Raw genomic sequence first — 20,468 nt, 5'->3', positions numbered from 1 at the left:
TTAAGAGCCACGTCAGTCTGTTTGTATCTGTTCTTACTGCTGTCCTTATTGGTCTGTCTCTCTGTTTCTATCCGCATTTCTGTCTCTTTAACTCTTCAGCTTTTTTCTTGTTGTCAGTGTGCTGGTTAACCTATAATTTGCCTTTTGTCTGTCTGCTGCCTTTTCCGTCTGTAATTATTCTTTGTTTCAACATGACAGGCCCCAAATTCAGGCCCTGTACATTTTGCCAGACTCCCAATCAGGCAAGCAGAAGAACCTGCTATGTCTGCTTCGGAAGTCTGTCCAGCAAAAAGAAGCTAAAAGAAAAAGTAGAATCATTGGATAGTCAGTGGGCACAAGTTGTCTTGAAAAACAGAAATGTTTGCCGGATAATTGATTCTGCCCGTATTGCAGTAAGTAAAAATTCTTTTGTTTCATATATTATCATTAAGATGTTATAAGATGTTGCTGGCACATTAACACAGCTCATCATATGTGCTTTAGAGAGCATGCAACAATATTTTATCTACATTTTGCTAAAGACAAACAATTACTTTAACTGTAATACATCAGTGGTGGCTGTATGTATTCAAATCAGTATGAATGGTCTGTATTTGTATAGCGCTTTACTTAGTCCCTAAGGAACCCAAAGCGCTTTACACATTCAGTCATCCACCCATTCACACACTGGTGATGGCAGCTACATTGTAGCCACAGCCACCCTGGGGCGCACTGACAGAGGCGAGGCTGCCGGACACTTGCGCCACCGGGCCCTCTGACCACCACCAGTAGGCAACGGGTGAAGTGTCTTGCCCAAGGACACAACGACCGAGACTGTCCAAGCTGGGGCTCGAACCGGCAACCTTCCGATTACAAAACGAACTGCCAACTCTTGAGCCACGATTGCTGTGTGTGAATGCTTAAATGGAAACTTCTAAGAAGCTGGTGTGAATATGGGTTAATATTGCATGTTGTATAAAGCACTTTTAGTGCTCCACGAGAGTAGGAAAACGCTATATAAGAGTCATTTCATTTACCATTTAACAACAGGCTGTGTTTGACTAATTTGTGCCAACTATTTTTTTTATTAATTTCAGGTGCGGAAACTTGAGTCTATAGGCTACAAGCCCATTTTATTTATTGGCAAAAAAGACAAGGATTCACATAAGTGGGTAGCAGATGTTATTACCCATTTGGACCCCACTTCTACTACAAGAAATTTCCTGGAGAAGATGCAGAGGGCTTATGAATTTATACTGTAAGGGTAAGAGTGAAGTCTGTTGTATACTTTCAGTCCAGTTAATTAATGCTAATTTATATAGCAACTTTTCACAACAAGTCGTCTCAACTTGCTTTCACAATCAGAATACTTCATTAATCTTTAAGCAAATTGTGTAAGTATTTAAGGTCATTAAATAACCATTGAAGGATATGTTATCAAAGGCTTCGTTCACACTGCAGGTCTTAATGCTCAATTCAGATTTTTTTTGTCTGCTTGTTCACACTACAAATAAAATGTGACAGCAAACGCGCTCTAGTGTGAACGCCCAAAGCGCCTGCATGCGCAAAAGAAGACGTCACACACAACGCGCTCTGTTTAGACCCAGACCAAACAGTATTTTTTGACTGATGGCCCTTATTATAAAGACTTGTTTGAGACTTTATGTTTCCCAATTTTGCTTTAAGTTATTTTGTTATTTACATATGGCCTAATAATGATCCTTATTGCTGTTTTAGAGAGGAGCGGTGCTTCAAAAGGTAGTTTCAGATTTCTGTCAGAATCTGCAAATAAAATGTTCACGTTTCTCCAACATTGTCTTCCCAACAGTTTAGCTGGATGGCCAGGAAGCGTTCATGATGTCTTCTGTGGTGCTTCTCTGGCGCTGATAATTGGCGTCTGTCTTGTGTCAGTGACGTGGAAGATCGATTTAATGTGACATGACCGTTCAAACAGCAGTCGCTTTCTAAAATATCAGCTATGTATCGGATTCAGTACCACATACGAACGTGACCCAAATTGGATTTGAAAATATCGGATTTGTGCCGTTCACACTGTCAGACCATGATCGGATATGAGTCGCATAGGGTCAAAAAAGTCGGATTTGATGCGCTTTCGCCTGCAGTGTGAACGTAGCCAAAGTGTAGTTCCTGCAAAATATAAGGCCTTTTTTGAAAAATATTTTTATGAAAGTAAATATGTTTAATAGGAACCTCCACACCAGTGGAACCCAATACCCCCACAGAACAGCAGCTTGTGCAGTCCAAGAATGCCACCAAGGAGCATTGTGCCGACAAACAGACCCACATCAAAGAGCACGCAGAGATCCCCAGTGAAGAACAGGCAGAGACCCTGATCAACAAGCAAGCAGAGAGCCTCGCCAAGGAGCAGCCTGAGATGACCACCCAGGAACATCAATCGTCTAGGCTCCTCGAGGAGCACCCAAAGAGCCTGTCAGACGAGCAGACAGAGACTGATTTTGTTCTCAATCTTGTTCCTTTATCTCCTTCTTCTGTTCCATGCTCCCAGTCTTTCCAAAAAAAGAAGAGAGACAGAAGCACCTCACAAACAACCTCTCCCACCTCTCCACCAGCTTTTAAACCCGCAGACCAGCCATCTCTGCAGGCTCTTCATCCACCTGCTAGCCACGCGATCTCCCAGTCCTTAAGTGAGGGTGGCCAACATGAAAATAAGAAGAGAAAGAGTAAGTATTATATATATATATATATATATATATATATATATATATATATATATATATATATATATATATATATATATATATATATATATATATATATATATATATATATATAAGTATACAGAGTCTTGTGTTTTTTTTTAAATGTAATTTTTCATTTCTTAGGCTGTCGAAGATGTAGTAGGCAGAAGGTGTTCCAGTTTGAAGCAGTCACTGAAAGCAGGATAAATGAGGTAGTACTTAAAATGTTTTAATTTGCTTTTCAGTAGACTTCTTACAGTAAGCCTATCTCAAGTTGTTTTCATCCATGCACTACAGCCATGAACTGTGCTACATGGGTAAATTCAAATGTACTTTTGAGATTAGTGAAGGGAAATGATTAATGGAATTACATTAAAAGATTGTATTTCATGTGTATGTTCTTAAGCAATTCTGCAAAATGAATCACAGACATTGAATACTTGCTACATCTAAGCAGCAAAAACCTACATGGCTAACATAGAAATGACTGTATATGAGGAAGGATCATATTTTTTTCTGTGTAAGCCTATATCCTCAGTTGTTGTTCTTGAATCAAGATCATAGAATGCACAATTTATAGATCCTGATAGATGCTGACCAGCCCTGTCTCACTGTAAATAGTAGATAATCATGTGTAGTTTGAAGTGTTTAAATGGACACAATTCTAACAATTCATAATGGGATAATATTGATTATGTCAGTGTATGATGTTACAAGTACTTAAAACTTTCAGAAGAAAAGAACATAGCCAGAGTCAAAAACAGATGGACACAGTAAACTAAACCTGTGGTCAAAATATTTTTTGTAAATGGCACAATTGGATACATGCTTTTCAAATTCCTATTATTTGTTTTTATAAACAGAAATGCCTTTACATACACATACCTACACATCTATCAAAGTGTGTTTACATGGGTCTGTGTATGTCTCAGGTGTGCACACTGGATTACACACAAGCTTTATGAAGACACCTATCCATTAACCATGTTATTTAACGATTGCCTCTCTGATTCCTTCTGTCTAGGGGAACGCAGAAGTAAAAGTGCGTCGGTTGCCTTGCTCTGTTTGGTAAGAAGCTCTTGATATTTCATTCTCTGAGAATGTTCTGTTTCCATCTATTAACTTATTGGAGCAGAAATGAAAATGGAAAACCAGGTGTTTTGTCATGTCTTACTTCTCACTTTTTTTTTATTATTCTATCTCGATTATTTAATCAATTAAGGATTATTGGAAAGTTTCTTGCCATCTTTGTGGAATCATAAAATAAAAAAATTTAATAAGAAATATATTTGAAAATGTTCAGAAAACACAAGTAGTGTCACACTTAGATACAAAAGTACTGGGAATTATTCTGGCTGGACTTTGCTGTGACCCTAAGAGCACTCACATTAATGGTAAGAAATATATGAAAGCTATGAGGACACTGACAAAGTGGAGAGAATATGTCCATGTCTTGCACAGATTTATGTGTGCCAAAGGATAAATTGCCTAAGCAGTGGAGGAAGTATTCAGATTCTGAACTTTCCAAAGAAGTACTAATATCACACTGTGAAAGCTTTCAGTTGTTTTGCATCCTGTATTTCTAGCATTATAATTGTGTGACAGCAATGCATCTCTACAAATTAAAGAGAAAACAACAGCCTTTAGAATGATCAAAAGGAAATTAATTATCACATTTGGACAATTTTTATTTTCACTTCACAGAAAGGATATTATGAAATGTTAAACTGAAAAACTATAACTAAATCTTTCATATGTGTTGAGTGTAACTGTACACTAGTGTTTTGTTTGTAATCCATCTAAATTACAAATAGTGTAGCAGAAGCTGAAAATATCCATAAAAATGACAATTTGCATTTTAGTACAGTACTTGCAGAAATGTCTTTATCATGTTCCACCTCTGGTGTTAAACATAAAAAGCACGAAGTAATCCCCAACATGATATTAATGTTTTTGGTGTTGTTTCTTTCAATAATAATTATATTTTCCAGTGGGAAACACCACTTTGCCATGCCAAATGTGCCACCTCCGTCAGCCACTGAGGAAGTCTTTTTATGATGTTGTGATGTTTGTTTTTCCATGTTACAAACAAGTAAGATATAATGTCTGAAAACTGAAGTTGTGTACTGTCTACAAGGAACACTTTCAGAAATATGTGGAACCAAAGGTCCATACATCCAGATGTCACTTTGATCTTCTCTGTTCACAGACTGGATATGTTCATTTTCAGCAGTTTGATTGTTTAGAAACGATAGACAAATATTTATACTTGTTAAAATGCATTGTGTTACGTAAAAAAAGACTTTATCTTATGTTGTTAACTACAATAGTAGTTCTGTGTTCTTAACTTGAATGTTTTTGTACAGCATTTATATTTGCTACATTCTTTAAAAAGTGAGTGTAGGCTATTATAATTAGTACGGTGAATATGACCCGCAGCTAGCAACTCAATCCATAAAACCCATCAGTCTGTTTCCCTTTGTTTCTCATATGAAGTTGTTATTGTAAACAGGTGTTCTGTTTAGTATGAGTATGAAGGCTGGTGAAATTGTACTGAGTACTGTCAATGAAAAGTAAAATAAAAAATCAAAGGTCTATTGAGATGTGAGAACTTGTAGTACTGTTTTATGTTGAGACTGAAAGTTTCCGTTACTAGTAGTATCAACTTTCATAATTTTCTTAGATGCTCAACATTGACTTGGCCTTGATCCACCTACACTGTTATATAACTTCATTCTCTATGCAAATTTTTTTTTGTGTGATGTGTGATGTCCCCACAAATAATAAGCATGTTAGATTATGTACACATATTTTCAAATTAAAATCAACATTGAATGTGGCTTTGTTCCATTACCATTGACAACATTGTTTTGAGTATTTTAACTACATTGATTATTAGAAGGTTAAGTCAACCCTCTGAGCTGTAACAGCACTTAACCCTGTATTTTGGGAATATGTCATTTTTGGCTTTAGAAGATTACTAACAAATATTGGCCGTCATAGGAGAAAGAGAATTAAGCTGTTTCTGTAGAGAGATATGACCTGAACTAAAATTTAGGGTTAGGGGCCAGTACAACAGCAAAACTGCTTAAAGAGATTGGAGCCAGAGGACAGGTGCTGCAGCAGGCTATAAGAAAATTAGCTAACACTGCTGAGTGGGCCAATTACTGGCTGTGGTTAAAGAGGGCTGAGATCACTTGGGCAGTCAGCTAGCCGCGACACACATGCCCAGAACTGATCAAACTGCGGTGGAGCTACCTAAGCAGAGGACATTAAAAGGGTAGAAAACCTAACACTATAATTTGTACTGTGATAAACCAGAAGCCTTGTTGACTGATACAGCTGTCTCAGGGCCTCCTGGGGCTGTGCAGTTAACCTCATGGTAGTGAAACATAAGGGAGGAATGAAAAAACGTTTTGCTTCTACCCTCAGCTCTTTTTCCTGTTTGTTGGAGGCAGTGGAGATGTAGATGGTACAGCCCGATCTGGGCGCGGAGGTATGGGATGCCAGATCACATGCCCCAGTTCCGGCTCTCCTCTCTCCTATGTTATCTCTTTTCTCTTTCACCTTTTCTATCTCTTTAAGAAGTGAGGCTCTTTAAGCACTAAAGACCTAAATAGTACTTATCGTTTTGCGGTGAAGTGATAGAAGAAAATAAATTGTAGAAAACTAAATAGGAAAAAGTAGAAGAGAAATAACAATTTCACATCAACCAGTGACATACCCCGTGGCCTGATCAACCCTGGCAGGGCCTCCATTTATGAGGGTGTCTACTGGTAAGGGCCAAAACACCCAATAAATCCAAGGCCCACTACTGATGATGTATCACAATATTTTAATATTATTATCTAGATTTGGTCTTTAATCCCTAAACCTAACCAAGAACTTTAAAAGAAACTAAAAAATGGCAAATAGCTTTTGATAAAAGCCCAAAAGACACTGTGAAGTTGATGCACACAACAATTTGTCCTCCTGATGAAGTTTCAGGACTGCCTTTCTCCATAGTGGCCATCCATCTATTCCTTTTGTGGAATAAATTTATGTGCTGTATGTGTCACAAATACCTAAATTTGATCTGGTGTGGGCTATAGTATTGAAAGGGTTGCATAATAAGAAATTGTTTTTGTTTGTGAAATAGATTTCTACGTTCTTTTTCACAAATTACTTACATAATTTGCAGTCATTTTCAGTTGTTACATATCAAGTCTACAGTCATAACTATATTAAACAGAAATGTGTTTTATGTCTTTGTCATGGAAATATAAATGTCGCTAAATTTTAACTGTGGTGACAAAATGATCCATTGAAACTGCATGAAAACATCAAACTGACAGTTATTTTTCAACTTTATTTGATTGTGGTCATTGGTAATATAAAAACAAATAAACTACAGTGATACAGACAATTTAATGAAATTTGGTGGGGGTAAAATGACAATGATGTTGGTCCACCCTAAGACACTGTAGGCTTAGTAACCACTGGATCAATTAATACTCTAAATTTTAAAAAAAATATGGTTGAGCACATCGCTGTACAACTGGAACTAAACAAAAAAAGTTATATATCCAAAAGTTAATTTGTGGATCAGGGTTGTTGTGACAGAATCAGCTGAACTGCCTACTGTACTGTAGTATGATTATTTTAAAAATAAGCACAAGTACTAGTAATGCACTCAAACATTATTGATACTGTTGATACTAATGATACATACCATGAAAATATACTTAACATGTAAATCAAAATACTCAAGAATGAAAAATATCACCTGTGACAAGCATACTTGAAATTTGCTTACAAAGTTCTATCAATCACATTTCAATATGTCTTGTAAATTCTGTGAGCCAAAAATATATTACAGTAACTTAACATGACAGAAATGTAAAAAGTACAAAATCTCCCTCTGATACATAACAGTGTACTATTATGTATTACCAAAATGCATGTTTAAAAACAGTGTAACAGGGTTGTTTTTAGCTCTACGAATGACATTAAATAAAAATGTGCCAGCTTTCTTTGTAAAAAACTATATGCATTGATGTGATGAACTCTTGGGAATGCACTGTCAAGGACTGTTCTATGGCAGACATGAAAAAATTTGGGTCTCCAGCAATAAACCTGCAAGGTAGGAAGTTGATATAACTTTGAGGACAAACTGATATATTACAGATATTTATTACCGACTTTAATCAGAAAATTCAGAGTCACTGTAAAAGTCATCGTCGGAAGTATGATCAAGGTTTATGTTCTTTGCTCCTGACAAAACTTGCATGTAACACTGTCTTGCGTGCAGCTTGTTTTGTTTCACATTCTGTCGTTTTCTGAGGATGATGCTCTGTAGACCTCTCAAACCCTCCTCACTTAGGCCACAATGCGAACCTTAAAAATAGAACATATAATTTAGTCTGCTTTAATGCCTTAAGAAACAGTCAGTGTTTTGTATGCATTACTTAAATACATACTTTTAAATATCTCACTGGAAAACAGGCCGGACAGCTCTTTCAGGATATCATCATATTTCGAAAGAGATTTCCAGTGATGGTCCATCTCTGTAACAAGAATCTTCTTTTCCTCCTCAAGTCTTCTTATTGCCATGATGATATCGAATGCCCTTCTCTTTGTTGTAAGGCTGACAGAGTCTGAAATGCATTTATAACAAAGTTATAAATCAATTCACAAAGAACGTCTGAAGTCGTAAATGATTTTAGGTCAACACCTGAAGCTTAGGGTTTCATTATATGTCAGATATGCTGAAAGTAGACAACATATATGTACAACTACCGCTGTGTGCCCGCTGCCACGGCCAGCTTGTGTCACCAGACAGAATTTCTTCCAAGCACAGAGTTTCTTTGTCTGGAAACATTCTGTTGTATTTTTCCACAGCAGAAGTCAAGATTCCTTTCTCTTCTCTGATCTTGCGACGAATCTTGGCACGGGCTTTATTTCCATCGGTGTCTTTGTACAGACGCTGGGATCGTCTCTTTATGCTCGCTACGAGCACTTCGATTCTGCTCACCAAGGGATCAATATCACTTGTGCTTGTTGTTGCTGCTTAGAAGAAATAACACAGCTACACTTACATAAAGTCATTGTACAATTGCATCACATTTTTGAATCAGTTTTTGCTCACCTTCTGCCCACTCCTTTACATCACTGACCCATTCATCCAGTTGACTGTCAGTCACTGCTAATTGGACTTTTAAGGACTCCAGGTTCTGAAGCTGGGTTAGAAGAGCTTTTGTGGCCTACATTGTCAATTTGAGATTAAAAAACAAACAAACAAACAAACAAAAAACACTAAACACATGTTTACTCCAAATAATAAGAACACAGAGGAGTAATCATCTAAAAATAAAGTAACAATATCATTACCTTCTGATATCGATGGGTCAGAGAGGTGGCCAGCTGGTCTAGCTTTTGTTGATTCCAGCGCATGGCCATAAGAGTTAGCATGTCCCTCCGTCCTGCAAACACAGAAAACGTAGTGTTACCACTTTCATCATAATTACACACTTAAAATCTAACTAGTGCAGGATTTGCCTTCTCACCTGCTTTGGACATATGTTTTGTGGTAACTGCAATCCTTGACAAAAAGGCATTACATTGCTCTACCTCCTCCCCTAGAGTCAAACCAGCCCCATCTTGATATGCTCCACTCCATTTCACCTGGAAAAAACACACACACACACACAGATAAAATACAAATTACACAAAATGTTGATGTGCAATTGTTCAGATAAAGTCATTAAAGTCAGAATTTCATACCTCACATTTGAAATCGTGGGCTTTAGCATGAAAGACTGAAAGAAATGGCTTCATGCTAAGAAGTTGCTGGAGCTCTGGACAGCTTTTTGTTACTCTTTCAAGATATGGCCAATACTTGCAGGTAACATCCATACAAAAAAAGTGATATGTCTATTGGCCAGCTTTTGTTGCAGGTACAAGGGATAAGCAAAAATTTCACCCCTGTACATATTTAGAGCACAGAGCAGCACTCCATGCCTACACACTGCAAGCTCCAGTCCCTCCTCATCCACCTTGCTGCTGGATCTTTGGGAGGTCTCTCTGGCTGCTGACCACTCCCCTCCACAAACACCTCGTCCGGAGACCTAAAATGCATTAAATAGCTGGTGACAATGTCTTTTCACAATCTCTTCAACAGAGTGTTAAAGGTTACCATAATTATGTCTATGTAATTAGAGCGTTCAATCTTACATGTCTGGATGTGCTGTGTATGTAGTCCACAAATCTTCCCACATCTTCATCCTTTGCTATGAAGGCGTCTTCAAAGATGCCCTGTTCCTCAGATCTGAACAAAATAGCAATACAGTATACTTTATGGTATGACAAAGTAAGTCCAAAGTTAATTGGTGCACCTTATAGTCACATTGTCTGAAACAAACGTTGGTATTACACATATTTTGCTGTACCTGGCTGCATTCTTGAAACGGTAATGCTTGCGGTTTCCATCCACTGAAATTGCAAGCATGTCTGGGGCACATGCATGACATGTGAAGGGATCCTCCTTTAAAATCTTGTCTAATTCATATCTCACGGCTTCCCACTCAAAGAAACTTTTCCGAAAGCCATCTGCAGAGATCTTTCCCGTCTGGTTTAAAATGAAAGACATAAACAGAAAACAACTACGCTACACGTGACTTTTAAATCCTGAATAACACAGAAGAACCATACTGTAAAGGATGCATAAACTAAAATGCTCACACGGCCAAAGTGGAGAGTTCGTTGATCAAGCATTTTTAAAAATGCTTTGCAGGAGAGTCCGGGTGATGCCATCTTCATTTCTTCAAATGTGAAGAAGACATCTGTTGCGTACACTGAAAAAAAGGGACTGGCCATCTCTTGGATTTATGTAAGCATCTTGCATGTATTTAACACAATTGCCTCATGTTTTAAAGATAAATGTAACTATATAGTGTAAAAACTACATGATATGCAGAAAGGGTGTATTAAAATGTTCATATCACGTTCAGGTGAAGTAAGTCAATAAGATAGCAACGTTAAATCTCGTGAAACCACGCGTGATTTCATCTCGCGGGCTTTGGATCGTGGTTTAAAAAATGCATCCATCTCAGTAAAGTCGAGCAGCCAACTCTACGTTTTTTGGTATGTCTTGATTTTTTGAATTAATTTTTACCATATTTCAGCCAAATGTAGTTAAACGTCTAGAGTGCCGCCATGTAACATGCTAAAAAAGAGCCGTTAGCTTATTTGCTGTTTTATCTGTTGTCAAAGAATTGGCGCTTTTTCATTTGAATTTGTCTTTGGCACAAGAGCCGTAATATCACATTAAACCTAATTACGAGGCACTCACAACATAATTTGGTTTTCTGTGTGAATAGATTTGCCAACTGACTCTTCAGTTACATTGTGTATTTACTGCACCGTGGTGTTAGTGAGATTTTGGACATTGAACAGCTTTAGCTAATATCATCAGTGGCATTATGCTAGCTTACATCCCTACCCTTCCTGCCCTCACCTGCTGTCCTTTTGTTTTTGTTTTTTTTTTGCTGCACATTGAGAGATTACCTCTATTCTGCATTTCACCAGGAGTCAGCTGATGGATTGTGGGTTCAAGGTGTTATGGTAAGAAAGTATATTCTATTTTCGCTTAAGGTTTCTGTAACTTAATTATAATAGGTTTTTATAATTATTAGGTGCATGCATACTCAAATAGACCACCCTATTAATACAACTGAGAGATCCAAAATCTGCCATAGGTTTAACTTATACCTGTATGTATTGCCAGAAAGGTGATTACTGGACTCGCATTAATGCACACTTGAACTGAAATGAGGTTGTAACTTGTGGGTTCTTGGGTTGCAAATCAGAAACAAACATCTTTGGATTTTTTTAATCCCATAAGATCTGGAAACACAGTTTTTATTCAACAAAACATTACTGATTAACCAAGCACAGTGCCTGCTGTTATTTCAAAATAATTTTATGTCATTTTAGATGAAATGCAACATTCCAGTGCATCCCAACCATGCCTTTACAGGTTTCTGACGGAGCTGAGTTTCTCTCTGACAGTCTGCTGAAAGTGTTTGCAAAGTGATCGGGGGAACAGGGCACAAAGCTAAAGGATGTAGCTGCCATAATGACAGTAAGAACTTTAAAATTCTTTAACTACAAAGTGTATATGTATTGCATTAGGTCAGTAAAAGATTTTTATGCTGCATCCATTGAAACAGTCAACTATTACCTGTGAGTAATGATTCCACTAAAAGGATGCCATAATTTTCGTCATGCATTTACTGGCCCACTGAGAAAAATTTATTTTTTTTTAAAAATAAATGTTCTGGAAACTATATATCCATAAAGTTGATGTCAAACAGGAACTTTTGATATTTCTTTGTAGATGCTGGTGTTGCATGTTGACTGGTTTAAGTTTTTGTCTGGGATCATTTTCTTCTGTGCTACTGAAAAGTTCACAAATCTCTGTTTTCTTTGTTATAATACTTTAGGATGACATTAATGCTCGAAGGGAGTCTCATCAAAGTGCTCCGCATCTGTGTGAAAGACAATTGCAACATCTTGGTGCAGGAGTTCATGGTGAGTGTTTTATGAGTAGATTGTGGCTTTGCAACATTTAAAAATGCATTTAGTTATCCACTTGATCCTCATTGGACTGGTTAGGACCAGTAGTCCTCTTTAATAATTTGAAGTTCACATGAGGCCTGGTAGCGAACTCGGCCGCCGGCCCTTGAGGCCCCACCCCCCTATATTAGGGGTCACATCAGTGTGAAAAAACTTTAAATTTGTCATTCTAGTGAACAAAGGAAAATCCCACCAATATTTACATTAGCTTTTGTTTGGAAAAAAAAAAGACCAACAGCTAACCAAATTGTGGGGCTGAAAGTCTAAATTCTAACATCTTCTGTTAGAAAGCATTTGAAATTATTATGTTTTTCACCCTCTCTTAGAAACTCTGTTAGACCATGAATGGCAGCATGGCAGGCCACTCTTTGGCTATAGCTATTTACTATGTTGCTTGCATTGGTTTAAATTACTCTAACATTAGAACTGGTAGATTCAAAAGAGATGAGTTTAAAAAGGAATCTTAAAGAAATGTTTTGTGTTTAACCAGGACTTGACTGAGGCCACTGCACAGATTGAGAAAACCACAATGAACATCTGTCTCCAGAGGATGCACCAGGCAATGACTTTTCTGATGTTGGCATCATCATCGAGGGTATAGTAGTTCTTCAAGATCTGGATAACGTGACCTTTGCAGTAGCCATGCTGTTTGGACCTTTTTTATTCCTTCAACATGAGTTACTCATCACAACTCTGCTACACTTTTGAGGTGATTCAAACGGTGGTAATGGAGTTGGATGCAACTCAGCTCTCAAGAAAAACTCACAACTAAGACAAAACTGCTCCTGCAAGGAAAGCTCACTGTTATGCATGCAAGCTGATCAGCTCTAGGTGAGAGGACATTTAAATCTCACACTTGTTCTGCTGCATTTTTGAAGCTCAATTCCAGGAACAGATCGCAGGGTTCATTTTTATATACTCTGCAACTGCCATGAGGACGAGCCGTTTTTCTTGTTGTTGTTTGTTCTTCCTTTTGCTCTGTACAGCATTTTGGCAGCATTTTTAAATTTCTCTTTGTATTTTTTCTTTCTTTTACTAGTGAAGAGATGTAGCATGAACAGTTATGCAGTCTAAATATCCCATATGGGTCGTGTGAAATGGTATTTTCAGTTTCATTCAGTTGAAGTAAAGAACGTTGAATATTTCTAAGTGTGCTGTTTTGAACCAAGATGTCACAGTATGATCAGTGCTGTAATTTTTGACAGTCACTGTATCAATGTTATTTTTGCATCTCTTGAATAAAGGTTTTGACCTGCAAGTGCTAATTTCTTTAGTTATTGGGGTAAAATGGGTAATGTTAATAGGAAGGTGTTTGCCAATTCAGTAACCTAATTTAATGTTAATGGAAACTAACACTACCTCAAATTGTTTAGTTATAATTGTTGTTTAACTGAATCTTGACGTCAGAGGCCTTAAATAGAATGTTTTGATTTGTTCTTTCCCAACATTTTTCAAAAGAAACAGTCTAATTTCTTTGCTGTGATTGATTCCAGAGAACACGGAAGAACTGACATTATTTAACTGTTGGTTTATATAGATTCAGTAGAGGAGTAATGTCAGTTTAATTCTTTACCTACTGTCAATGCAGTGAAATTAGACATTTTGTTTTGAAAGGTTACTGGTGGATGCCAGCAACCATCTTGGAAGAGAACAATACAATCTGTTATAAGGCCTCCATTTGAAAATTGTGTATTTGATACTAGAATATAATAGCAAAATGTAATTTGAAGATAACATGTAGCATTTAAGTGACCAAGTAGTATTGGGTAAAAGTTATTGAATGGTGTTGGGATAAAGTGAGAAAATTGTGAAGGATTAAAATATTTCAAGAGCTCAAATTACTTCATCAAAACATGTTTAAGTCACATTTTATCAACACAAATTGCACAGGTTTATTGAACATGAATAAATTGTGTTAATTTAACTCAATTGTTTAAGTTGCTGCCAAAGCAAAACATCTGTGTGCAACAAATGTCCACCATTGAATTAAGTAAATCCAACAACATATTTTTTTCAGTGTACAAAGTAGAAAAGTGAAGGGTAGTGGGTCAGTAATCACTTCGATTTAGGTCATCTACTCCAGCAGTCCAAGAAGCTTCACGTCTCACACCTCAGCATGCTGAGATCGTGACGTCCTAGAAAAGTGAAAAACTCATGACTCCAGAGTAAATGTTTATTATCTTTGGATTGGGTCTTCTTTTTGTCTCAGACTATACTGCAACAACGCTTGTGAGGGTTTAGTTTTAGGTGAATTGTTTACAGATGGTTTTCAGTCAGGACAAAATGAAGTTCTTCTTACCATTCATTGTGACCACAGCAACAACCTTTCCTGGTCTGACCCTCAAACACTCAGGTGGACAGCCGCAGATTCTGACTGGGCTCTCCACAGGTACAAGTCGTGCTAAAGAAGTCAACATGTATGCGTAACATATGATTTAAATAAGTTTATTAACTATGAAGTAAAACGTTGAAATGTGACTAAGATATGGTAGGACCAACTGAGCCTTACTTGAAACAATAAAAAAACTTAACAGCTAAAGGCTAACAGTGTAGTTGGGAGCTGAGGAAGCATCACCATTTTTAAAAAATGAGAGAGAGAGAGCGTAAGGGAAATGTATAAACAGTAAACATAATAAATTTAGTCACAGAACTTACCATCATGGCAAAGGGTCTTATTTACAATGTAAGTTGTTGGAGGCAATGGCTGGAAGAATCCGGCAGTCATGGCACGTCTATTGTGAAGGACATATCTGGTGTGCATGATGACATCACATTTATCACAAAAAAGGGGGCGTGGTAGACAGTCACAACAACGAAGCACAGCTGGATTGCTCCCACATTGTTGGCATATATGTTCCGACACACTTTCTTGAGCTGCCATGGTATTCACCAGATGGGGTCTTTTGGCCCTCCAACTATCTGAAAAAAGAGTTTTTCTTGTGCTCCAGTTCAAGGAAGCCAAAAGAGGAGCTTTTGGTGGTGGTGCTTCATGGTGATCGTCTGAAGAATCATTCAGTGAGCTCTGGAGTTCTTGTAGAAAGCGCTCTGTTAAAAAAAACAAATACATTTTCTATTAAAATTGATTAAATTATAAAAGTGTAATGGACAGAGTAGCTATGAGAGTAAAGCTTGATGGCTATAAATATGCTAGCAATTGCTGCAAACACATGAACATACTGCTTTGATCTAGTGAAGACACAGTGGAGTACATACCAACAGTCTCTGGGGCAAATGCCACCTCACAGTGACTGTTATTAGTGGTAGAATTGGTCTTCTGACTGTGGGCAGCTGTATAAAACATCAACAGTATATCAAAAACACAAATCAAATCCACATTTATAACACAGAAACAATTTAGAATCACCAATTAGCCAAACTCCACATCTCAGGACTGTGGGAGTAAACCAGGTAACCTGCGAGCAGAGAAACAAGGGAAGAACACGCAAACTCTACACGCAAAGACCCTGGTCTGATAGTGGAATTGAAATCAGGACATTTTTTGATGTGCCACTGTGCTGCCAAGTACCAATATCTTTTACCAAAATCCTTGTGAGGAGGTAACTGTCAGCCACATTTTGTTACTGCACTAACATAATGAAATGAATGCCATACTTGCTAGGGGGAGCATTCAGTTTTATGAGATAATTCTGTGGTTTATTTAATGTGCTTTTGTGTCAAAACAAACAAATGACTTTCCTGTTTCTCTTTAGAGATATTTCAATTAATTAATACGTTAAATTTAGGGTTTTGTGTCCATACAATCTATATCTTCAAATTATCTTGTATGAAAGAGTACTGACCCTTATGTAAGTGACTCCGGATTGATATTGGCCTCGCATAGAGTTGGTTTCCATCTTTGTCTCTTTTTTTTCATTTTACTGTTGGTTCAGGTGGCTTCACTGGTACTGGAGCTTCCTCTTGCTTCAGCTCACCAAGCATGTCATCGAGGTGTTGGAGCTCATCAATTTGTTGCTGCTGATCAGTCAGATTATCTAGGATAATTAAAGGATCTTGAATTTCGGAGTCACTCATGGCAGAAAGAAGAACAAACAAACAAACAAACAAACAAACAAACAAACAAACAAACAAACAAACAAACAAACAAACAAACAAACAAACAAACAAACACGCACGCACGCACGCACGCACACGCACACACACAAACAGAATAATCAAACAAGACAGAGACCAACAGAGAGAGGCAGAAACAGAGAGACAGACCAATAAGGACAGCAGTAAGAACAGATACAAACAGACTGACGTGGCTCTTAAAAGTGCCTTTAGGAGTTTTTCAAAAAGCAGATGTAGGAAGCAATAACAGGCTGATTGATGAAGAACCTGTTTAGAAAAAAAAAGTATTCAGAATTCAGAAGCACCTTATAAATAAATATATACATTAAACCCTATTGTAACGATTTAGATAAATCCTGTTTAGTGTCCATTTGTATTTCATTTGCAGCATAGATGATCGGTCTGCTATTTAATGATTATGTAATGCTGTTATTAAGTTTAAAATCGAGAGAGAGAGAGCGAGAGCGAGAGAGAGAGCCAGAATGAGAGAGAGAGCCATAAAGAGAGAGCTAGATTGATAGATAACGTCTATCTTGAATTTGAGCATCAACCCCAATCTGGCAACACTGACCCTTATTAGAACCCTCAAACTTTACAAAGTGGCAACAACAGCAAACGTCAGCACACACTTTTCTATCACTGTACCCTGGATGATGATATATGATAAACTTAACTTGATTGGCTAACAGAAATGAATTTAGCTAGCTTACAGCACATGTGGTGTGGTAACATATATGCTATTAAATGTTAAGTCATTCGCTGTTCCACAAAATTGCTAATCTTAACCCATGGAACTGCTAAAAGCAGCTTTGTGAGCTCACTGTTTCGGGTTTTTCTTTTTGGTTTTAAATAAGAAAAATAATTTTAAAAAATCTACAGATTCAGATTCGCACTTACCTGTGGTACGATCGAGTACGTTGACGTCACTGCCGCTCATCTAATATGATAAAAAAATAAACTTTCTCAAAAATAAACAAGTGAGTCGCTGTGAATTCCTTAACAGCACCGAAAATGTTTTTGCATAATGTTTTTTTGCCGAAAATGTTTTTGCCTAAAAAAAAAAAACAGCTTTTTTATTAGGCATTTAATTTAATTTAATTTAATTTAATACGTAAGAGCGTGATTAGCCAAAGCAGACGGTAAAATGACTGCATGTATTCAGAGGAGTTGGAGAAGATATCTTACAGCTGTAGCAGAATGATCGACAGATTTCCAAATATCAAAAGGATTGTAGAACAGTTTATAAAACCGGTGCAATAAATTCACCCAATCGCTAGCTGTGCCATTACCCAGCATACATCGCTCACTCCGTCAATGCAAGAACCGATACACAAATAACAGCCTGTAATTACTTTTATCTGCAGTAATTTTCTCTCAGATAGTTGCCTGCATTATATAATTTATTGTGTTCAGTATAGGTCGTTACAATGTGATTTGGAAAATGTCTAAATATACCGACAAAAGGCACTTCCGCGGCAATCTCTTCAATCGGAGGACCCTTCACGTCAATTCCCGACGCGAGAGGGGTACCCTGCGCGTCCATAAGTGCAGCAGAGGGAGCCTGACCATGCGTCACACGTTTGACGAGTTGGGAGTGAGAACGTGTTGGCTATACAAATAAATTTGCCTTGCCTTGCCTTGCCTTTCTGCAACTCCGTTAGTTGGCTAACCTCCCTCCGTGCTACTTTGATCTTGCTCTCTAGCCTCCTTCTCCATGGAGGGTACTGCCCCTTGTGGCTGTTCAACTTGTAGCCAAGCATCTCACTGATCACTGCTGCCGTATTGTAGATCAGCTTGTTAGTGTCGGTAATCGTGGCTGTAGGTATCGTCTGTAATGCTGCATTAACATCATCTAGCAGGCCTTCTGAGGGTACTTCACGTAATCTTGGTACTGTTCAGTACAGAAATGAAGCCCAACAATCATGTTTTACAGTCCTGTGATCTCAGCCTCAGATACTCAACTAATGAAAGTGATGTCATTACAAAACATTTTTTCTCCTTCATTTCTGTCAAACAAAGCTGTATGTAACGTTTCTCGCGGTTAGTATCATGGTTGGTAGGCAACCTGAACAGCGTGACGAAGGCTAGACCGTCCCATTTCACAAGCCTCTCACTTCCGCACTTCTCGTACTTATAGTACGCACCGTACATAGTACGCGTAGTGCGCGTACTTCAAGCGTGCAGACCCTGAATTGGGACACAGCCAATGACTTCTTTCCCAGTGAGATCAAAGTGAGCTGGCTCAGAAATGGACAGGAAATAACCTCTGATGTCACTTCCACTGAGGAGATGGCAGATGGTGATTGGTACAATCACCATCTGCCATGATCGGGGACCATTCTTAATTTCGTTGTTCTCATGACAATGACAATAAAGTTTCTGATTCTGATTCTGATACTACCAGACCCACTCACACCTGGAGTACACACCCAGGTGAGCATCATTATCCATGGAAACAGACTTTTAATATGAAGTCTGGAGAGAAGATCTCCTGTAAGGTGGAGCACGCCAGCCTGAAGGAACCTCTGATCACTGACTGGGGTAAATACCTGTCTGTATCTACACACCTGTCTGTCTGTACACACCTGTACACACCTGTACATACCTATCTGTCTGACTGTTCACCTGTGTGTCCTCAGACCCGTCCATGCCTGAGTCAGAGAGGAACAAGCTCGCCATCGGAGCCTCAGGACTGATCCTGGGTCTGATCTTATCTCTGGCTGGATTCATCTACTACAGGAGGAAGGCCCGAGGTCAAAGCAGGACTCTCACTCACAGACCAGTTCATACCTGAAACCAGTTTAGACCAGTCTTAATCTCAAACCACATTACATGAGTCTAAAACTGGTTTGGATCTGGTTTACATCAGTGTTTTGTTTTATATACTGATGTTTTAAAATTCACTTTCAGGCAGGTTTAGACCAGTGCTGCTTATTTTCAGACCATATTTAATTAAATTCATGTTTCAAACCAAGTTTTTACTGCTTTTTTAGAGGAATCTCAGACCTGGTTCAGGCCCTGATACATAGAACTTTACTGAATCATTGGCATTGACCAGTTTAAAACCAGTGTCCATGGTGTGTTTTCAGAGTGTTGGTGACTGTGTCCTCATCTCTTCTTCTTTCAGGTCGTATCCTGGTTCCCACTAACTGAGACTGTTCCTGGTCCTGGTTCTGTCTGATATTGTAAAAGCAGCTGCTTCCTGTGTTCAACAGACTGATGATGATGACGATGATGATCTCTGTCTGGACTCTGAACCTGATCCAGGACCATCTCAGTGTTGTTGGTGGTTGTTGTGGTTTCACTGGGCTGGTCCTGGATCAGGTCTAATGTAGACTCTGCTGTTTGATGCTTTACCTCTGCTGTTTAATCCATGTAATGTAATCCCTGTAATCCATGTCTCTGAATGATTTGGGTGTTTCTGCTTATTTGATTACCATAGATCACACATTTGTACTGGAGGTCATTGTTCCAAAATAAATGACTCAAACTCTCAGCTGTTTACCTGGATCCTGTTAATGTGACACTGGAGATTTTATTATTGTCACAAAAACCAGTATAAATATTGATGGAGCCCCACTGTCCTGCAGGAAGGCTCAAGATCATATAGGGAGCTTTTGGAGGTGATTGATATGAGAAATATACAAGCAGTGTATGAATTAAATAGTGGACAGTCTCAATGGAATTATCATAATAACTAGAAAGAATTGCATTTTCTGCAAAAATGCTGTATTGCTGAAGTCAATATTAGAAAAGCTGGTGAACTTTAATAATATTAACTTTAATAACTCAGAAAAAACATAATAAATTATCAGAAATATCACAATTTAGCAGAACTGTTTAAATTTACCCAGCCAGCATTTACATGTGGGCCCCATATGGTTTGGAAATGGGCTGAAAATGGGCGCCATATAGGATTGTTGATAATGCCCATAATGGCCCCATGTTAAATGCCCGTATTGGTGTTAAAATCTGGGAACTAAATGGGCCCCAACTATAGGCAAAGTACACAAAAACCCACCCAGGCCCTGTTTATCAAGTTCTTAGTAGGTACAACAAGAGGACAACATGAGCTAAAAAGTG

General features: G+C 38.0%; 1 pseudogene; it reads left to right on the top strand.

Annotated features, from left to right (window-relative positions):
- The window catches only part of LOC113017705 (H-2 class II histocompatibility antigen, E-S beta chain-like), a 31,229-nt pseudogene extending 11,348 nt beyond the window's left edge, over positions 1 to 19,881 (top strand).
- Positions 19,882 to 20,468: the final 587 nt, after the last annotated feature.

This window comes from Astatotilapia calliptera, unplaced genomic scaffold (genome assembly GCF_900246225.1).
Source record: "Astatotilapia calliptera unplaced genomic scaffold, fAstCal1.2 U_scaffold_19, whole genome shotgun sequence".
NCBI lineage: Eukaryota > Metazoa > Chordata > Actinopteri > Cichliformes > Cichlidae > Astatotilapia > Astatotilapia calliptera.
The sequence above is the reverse complement of the archived record's forward strand: the minus strand, read 5'-3'. Positions and strand labels throughout refer to the sequence as shown.